Here is a 7,751-nt window from a genome sequence, read left to right as displayed (position 1 = left end):
TTTATGCCATGGCCTGTTCCCGAACGGTGGTTTCGCTGGATAATTCTTCTCTCTCTCTCTTTCCTTCTCCTCTCTTTCTCCTCTCATCCCTCTACTCTCCCTCCTCTTTTTCCCAAATTCTTCCTACTCCTTTCAGTAACTCTGCTATACCTTATGGTGGTACGGAGTTGCTGAAATCACTTCCTTCGTCCCAACACTATACTCCCCCCAACCAACCTCTATTTCACCCATCTGTCCCTATCAGAATATAGGCAGTGGGCAAATTCACATGCAAAAGAAACAACAGCCGTTGCAGGAGCCTGGCCGCTTCCGCGGGACTTGTCTCGCTTATGGGGGCTTGTCAGACCTGAACCAACACGGCGGCTATCTTCACAGATTGAACGGACGTCGGGCTTGGTGGGGTCTTCCCTCCTCGTCGGTCCTGCCGTGGTCGCTCCGCCGGCTGCGGCTTCACTGGAGATAGTGCATCTTCTCTCCTCTCCACTATATTTTGTTTTATCTCCTGGCCTCCTCGTCTGTAATACCTTTGAGTGCGAGCAGGGGGAGGTTCGGGTTCAGTCTCTTCACCTCCTGTCCAATCATTCATTTTATCCTTCATTACTGTCAAGTTCCCACATTGAGGAGGTGTCCCTTGGGACCAGACCTTGGGAGACCTTGGGAGGTGGTGCCAGAGGTTGAGGAGGAGGCACAGAAGGTGTCTTGAACAAACGTGGCTCCTGGTGAGGACTTTGAACTTGGCAGGGTGGTGTGAGGTGTCGTGTGGGCAGTGGACAAGACGGATTGAGACTCTGGTGGTCTGGAGGTGTGCCCTACAGCTGGGACGGTCTTGGTAGGACTGGTGTGGTGCGCGTTGCTTTCTGACATGACGTAATGATTGTAATAATTAAAAACATTTTTTGTGTGTGTTTGTTACTTTATCCGGACTGAGACAGCCTCCGGGGATGTAATGTAAGTTGTTTGGGTACTTTGTGTACATTGTGTGATATGTTTCATGTGATATTATGTTATGAGGAGTGATTTATAAAAGCTGCTGTCTTTTGCCTGTTCCCCGTTCCCCTGGCTGTGGTTTCGCGACTCCCAACCAATCTCCTTCTTTCTGTATTCGTCTTATTTCCGGCTATACTAACCCTTGCTCACATGCTTTCACTGTCCTTAGCTGTCTCTTTTCTATCTGAGGCCCAGGCCTGCGATACCTTGTGTGGTGCGGGCCTGGGTCTCTCTCTCCCTTCTCTCTCTTCTCTTTCTGAAAGTAATGTCCCTTGGGACCTTGTCCCTAGATCGGACGGTTTTTTCCATCATCCAGAGGATCGCTGGTGATTTTCAAGCACAAGAACACCTCAGGCATCTGAAGTGAGTGAAATTTTAAGATAAAACCCAAAATTTTGACTAAAACAAACGATTTCTCAGACCAGCCCGGCTAAGCCTACTTTTAGCGTGGCCGGGACCGGATTTCGAGTACGCGACCAATTAATGATTTAAATTTATAACTCAAAGATAGATCTCAACTTCCGATTCTCGGAACTATAAAAATTTTGAAATTCCGCCCAGAGGATCCTGAGAAATCGTTATAAATAGTGAAGTAAACAAACCCCAAGGGGGCCACCATCTTGGATAGAAAGTAACAGTCACCTAAACAGAGTACGGTCCACCTTCGGACAACTTTACGAACCCTCAAATCGAAACCGAAACTAGATCTTACTGGTTTTCTCCACGAAAACAGAGCAATCCTATATAGCTCATATCTTGAGAACGGGTATAGATATTTAAATTCTATAAAAACTCACGGATAGAGGAGGGAAAGGGGAAGAGATTGGAAAAGGAAAGGAAAGGGAAGAAAAGAAAGTGAAAACGCCGAATTCCTACGGGAAATAGGCGAAAATTGAGGTTAAAGTTGGTAATGCTAAAATGGTGAAATTTAACCATTGAAATGGAGTTAGAATCCAAAGAGGACAATGAAAACGATCAGACGAGTCTCTCTGCTGCTTATGCGGCCGACAATCAAACACTAAGTTCAGGACGCAATTTGATACACACCATGTATTCGCCACTAACGCGTGTCCCTCCTTGAAAAAATGGGAGAACTTCGTTAGATCTCGAACAAGCTATACCGAGTAAACCTACACACCACCCCTTTCCTCTCATCTATTATAACATAACACCGCCCTCCCCCCTTAATCATGGTAAATATCCTTCAAATCAATACAGCAAAATCCAAAACAGCCCATCTTACAGCCATAAATACAGCCCTGGAAAGGAGAATTGACTTTCTACTAATTCAAGAACCATACAAATCAATCATAGAAGATCTAGACTATGACAAATTCACAAGTATCAAAAATCCTAAAAATCCCAAAACAGAAATAATAAGCCTTGCAGACTCTTGGGATATAATCCCAGTTTCCATATCTACAGAAATCATTGCAATCACCTGCAAAAATAAAATGGATAACTATCTCATAATAAATGCATACGCACCACCCAATGACAATTTAGAAAACATCCTCTACGATATAGAAAATATTACTAAAAACTCAACAGCAAACATAATATGATGCGGAGACTTAAACGCCAAATCAGCCCTATGGGGACCAACAAATGATGATAGAGGCAATGCCGTTTTAGAATTCCTAATCAACAATAGTCTCACTACTATTAATGACGCCGACAGTCCCCCTACCTTCCAAACCATCAATGGAAAATCATGGATTGACATCACTGCTACTAAAATCACATACGCTGACAAAATTACTCTCTGTGAAGTTTTAGACACCCCTTCTAATAGCGACCATAATTACGTTATTATATCCACCAACAAAAACAACAAATTTGAAAAGAAATTCACAAAAAAAAAAAGCCAAATCGAACTCAACCAAAAAAATAGCCCAGGACAATTGGTTCAAAACCAAACATCCCATACCAGATCCCATACCCTTCCGGACTTCGCCGCTGACGATGCAGTGCACGTGTGGAAGCGTAAGCAGAACATCCACATGGGCACTCTGTTGCCTCCACTCTCGCAGGGGGACACTGTGCGGTTGCAGCGGTCTGGTTCCTGGGACGTTAAAGCAAGAGTACAGGACCAGTTGGTGCCAAGGTCCTACCGGGTTCTCACCGAAGACGGGAGAGAGATACGACGGAATCGCCAGCACCTTCTTCGAACTCCGGAGGTATTCACCCTTCCTACGGTAGCTCCGGACTACAGCACCGCAAACAATACCACGGAAGCAGCAACACCTCAAGCCGAGCCAGGTCCCACATCAAAAGGTCCAGCCGAGGACAACAGCCAGGTACCACCAGTGATGGAGCCTCAATTGAGAAGATCATCGAGGCAGCGAAGGCCGCCAGATCGACTAATGTATAGTTAAAGCGTGCCGCTTTTTTTTTTCTCCTTGTAGAGAGTAATGCTTTATTGTTGATTATGTAATTTGAGTAGTTGCATTTTGATACTGTTTGACTCGTGACTGTTCTTAATACTGTTGTTGATACTGTTTAAACGTTGCTGTGAAAAAAAAAAGATGTATCGGGTTCGCCTGATAACCTTGGTAGGCAGCCCCGCCCACTTGTGCTTAAAAGAGCAGTTCTCTTTCTAGTGCTGACACGCTGTCTGTGCAGTCTATCGCGATACAGTCCCGGCCGGGATCGTCCTGCACTGATGTACGGCCGTCTCGAAACCTTTTGCACCACTAAAACGCTTTGCTGCATCTAAGTGTATCGTGGCTATACTGGGTCTGAAGTCTTCTGTAAATCTCAGATGACTTTACGCCTTCATTCACGAGAAACTTCATGAAAATTCGCTGTTCGATGTGCGCGCTCACCTCGTTGTCGGCCATCTTGTCCAGCACGTGTATTCTGTTTTGCACAAACTTTGGATCACCACGTGGTGAACGCGGAGGCCTGTCGCGTGTGAAAATGACGAAAAAGATGTAGCGCGAGCCATTTGTACACTCAGGAGACAGAAACTCCCGGTTTCACTTGAACACCCCTCGTATGATGCTTCTTTTACAGGTGGTGTACGCATCAACTTTGAGGGTATGACGGATGCTGCGGTTAAGACGACGGTGAAGAAATGACTCTACCCTGCTGCAGATAGAAAAGGTGGACGGTCAAGGAGGCGGAGGCGAAAGGAGACTGCGCAATAGAATTCTATTTCTACAATTCTTGTAGAACGTACTCCTATTACTTCTTCCTTCTACCCGTACATACTCCCGATGATTTCTTTGAAACTGTACGTTTGAAAGACGTTTGTTTAAACCGAACGAGAGGTGCGCAAGAAACACGACAATCGTTCCATACTTCACGGTGTTTTTCGATTGCACGTATAGTATACATACACACACAGGCACTATGTACAATATATAATTACATAGAGATATGTATTGTTAAGTATCCACATTCGCGCAAACGTTGACCAGTCAAATGGAATTCGATCTTTTGCCATTTTGGCCAAAGGAGCCGACGCCAAACGAGGAATGTGCTGCACAGTCAAGCTTGTTCCATGTTTGGCTACTTTAGCTTGACAAACACGGCCAAGTTTGGGTTAACATTGGGCTACATTTGGCATGGAGCTTGGGTACACATTGAAAGTGCCCAAGGGGACCAAGCGAAAATGGAAAAGTTGCGAACGCAACTGGCAAAACAAGAAAATGATCCTGTTGTCCATGCCGAACAGGAGAGTTCCGATCGTGCGAAGGAGAGGGTTCAGAAAACGCCGCAGAGGAGTCAGGAGACACCTTCGCCACAAGTCAGAAAAGGCTGTGGATTTGTACTACATACGGTAGAAACACACAACATTTGCACAGCACATACATATTTGCCTTTTTTCTTATTCTTTTACTGAATGTATGCATTGTACGGCTCGCATCTCTCATGATCATACTTGTCTCGAGACTTAAACCCTTAAAATTATTTTAGGAAACAACGCATACCTGCATCAAATTTGTCCAGTGACGTGGACAATGGCTCAAACTTTTTTACACAGAAGTTGTTGCCACGACAGATATTTACTTTCTCATGTACAGGTTTTCCCGTCCATTTTAGTCCAAGTCATCTGATTTAATTCACGTGCCATCTGAAATAATCCAGGCGCTATACAACACAATCCAGGTGCCATGGCAGTTTTAAGCACTATAGTCTGTATCGTCGCTCCACGAACATCATCGCAGAATATTCTAGCGGAAGGAAAAGTGAAAAAAAAAAAAAAAGTTAAAAGTCTTATGTTGAGCATTCACCGTGCGCCTAGGCATTGGAAGTTGGAGCCGGAGTACAGCGAACCACATTGGTGCTGTCGTCTGCAACACAATATCTTCTGACTTAGACACGATATTCCGCGCGGTTAGAATAGCACGAAATGGCGCGACCAACATAGCAGACGATAGCCTTGGTCCCGTCGTCTGCTACGGATTATGTTGTAGCTGAGCCGCATGATATTCGTTGCGGACAGAGGAGTACGCGAATGGACATGGCACACATAACAGACGACACCATTGGTCCTGTCGTCTGCTACGGAATATCTTTTGACTGAGCTGCTTGATATTCCGTGCGGTTAGAAGACCGCGAGAAGACATTAAACACATAACAGACAAAGCAGTTAGTTCTGCCGTCTACTACGGAATGACTCAGCTGCAGGTCCTTCTGGCATTAGCTACTAAGGTCATAATGAGCCAAATACTACTGGAAGTTTTACCTAGGTAAAATTTGTGTGTTCACTAAAACTGGGCTAAATGCTAGGTTCGTAATTGAAATCACAGATCTTTAAAAACCCGGAATCCCTAAAAAACATGTAGACCTTTCAAAGGATAGCAAACTTTCATCACCCAGCAAAAGCGCCTGATGCAGTGGTAACAAGCTTGTATAGAATAAACCAAAATGACGCTGAGGAAGATGCTGATATACTGGGCATAGAATGAGCATGTGAATGATTGAGAGTTGTTCCCCAAAGTGACTGCACTTGGGAGGGTCTTCCTCCAGTAAGAGATATCCGTGGGTTAAGTAGGTGTGTCCCAGGCGGAGCCAAACAGGATAGCACCTCATACAGACGATTAGATGTAGATGGAGGAGGGCTTATCTTAGGTTTTATAGTGTGTAACTTGTTGCTTGTCTGTTGGGACCAAAAGCTCTGCCAGTGTCTGTTGGTGCTGCCTTTTAAGCTTTGATTTGATTTGATTTGGGTTTTTCTGGCGCACTAGCTAGCCTTTTAAGCATAGCCTGAGATCTTGTGATGGAATGTCGAAGGGCGTTATGTCGTTTGCTAGGGCAGGTACTCTGCTAGGCGATGTACTAAGACGTTACCACGATGCCCCGTATGCAAGCCACCCCGGAGCGACAAAAACGGGGAAAAGAATCAGTGGGGCGTACTTCTGGGGGAACATGAGAAACAGCGTTCAGGCGTACAACGCATCGTGTGAGTCATGTCTGAGGCACAAATCGACGAAAAATCGTTTTGACCATTTGACCGCACTGGAATGGTGATGATGATTCGGTTTTTGTTTCTTTTTCTTTTTTTTCTTTTTTTGTCGCATCGAGAACTATGGCCATAAGCACTGCAATGGCCGTACTCAGATCCCTATATGTGATTTTAAACGGCAACAAGTATATTTAATGAAATATGCGAAGGCAATTCCCATGCCTGACCAAAGGGCAGGCAGCGTAGCCAGGCTATTTACCGAACGGGTTGTCTTGCGGCACAGCTAGGGTTGTTAATCCCGAGCCATTTTTGCAGTCTCGGGATTTCGGAAATTTTGTTGTCATTCCCGGGATCCCGGGATGGAATTTCGGGATTGTGACGAGTTCAGATGGTGTTTCCAAGTATAGCCCTGCGCGGGTCAGAATTATCTAACCCGCCATTATCTAACCAAGTTCATTTACTTCAAGTGATTATAACGGCGTGTTGTACGCAGTTCATGTGCGCTTGGTCAATCCTACCATTTCCTGAAGGAAAGCACTCGAAAATTCTCAATGAAACCACACTGATAAAATAGTGACGGCGAAATACTTACATTTCACTTGTTTGTTTTTTTCTGCTATGACAATGCCACTCCTTTTCTATTCATGTGCGTTTCACTGTTGCACGTAAAAAGATGTCGAGTTCCTCTACACTTGAAATAACAGGAAATATTACTAAATAATTTCCTCAAACGGTGTAACATTCCACTTGAATGAGGAACTGCAACGAAAAAGACAAATGGAAAGAAACGAAACAGTAAACAGTTTACAACACTGTCGCTGCGTGATTATTACATTGTACAATGATTAATACACGACCTGAGAAAGCACGAGCGTCGAGGTTTGTGTCCCCCAGTTCGGAGAGAACTTTTGTGAAAATACTGGCTGCCAAACTGAAGGTCCGTTCAGCTTCTGCGCTACAACAAACGACAGTCAGCAAATATCTGTACGCACGTGTAGGTAGCGGTCGTCTGCCCCTCCAGTCATAAATTTTCCTTACGAATTAGCGAGTCTCTGCCTGATGGCCTATACGTGCTTGATTTTCCTGTCATATTTGCTCTCGGATATCACGTGATTTTGCGGAAGATTGATTGATTGATTGATTATGTGTTTAGTGGCACAAAGGCAACAAAGGGCAAGAAATCTCGGGATTTCGGGACGTCAAAAATTGGCCGGGATCAGGGGATTTCGTGATATCCCGATTGGCAACCCTAGGCACAGCGTAGCCAAGCAATTCCTAACCGACTAGGGGTCTCATTTCACCTCCCAACTGATGGAGATACACCAATTCCTTCGAATAAAGAAATTGC

At 44.8% G+C, this 7,751-nt stretch overlaps 1 long non-coding RNA gene across 1 annotated transcript; it reads left to right on the top strand.

The window, feature by feature from the left end:
- Positions 1-1,216: 1,216 nt before the first annotated feature.
- On the top strand, positions 1,217-7,190 carry LOC135371759 (uncharacterized). Its single transcript, XR_010415718.1, has 3 exons — positions 1,217-1,350; positions 3,021-3,355; positions 4,006-7,190. It is a non-coding gene; the product is annotated as an uncharacterized LOC135371759 (long non-coding RNA).
- The last annotated feature ends 561 nt before the right edge of the window (positions 7,191-7,751 follow it).

Source organism: Ornithodoros turicata, unplaced genomic scaffold, assembly GCF_037126465.1.
Source record: "Ornithodoros turicata isolate Travis unplaced genomic scaffold, ASM3712646v1 Chromosome12, whole genome shotgun sequence".
Lineage (NCBI taxonomy): Eukaryota > Metazoa > Arthropoda > Arachnida > Ixodida > Argasidae > Ornithodoros > Ornithodoros turicata.
This window is presented reverse-complemented; position numbering and strand designations above follow the sequence as displayed.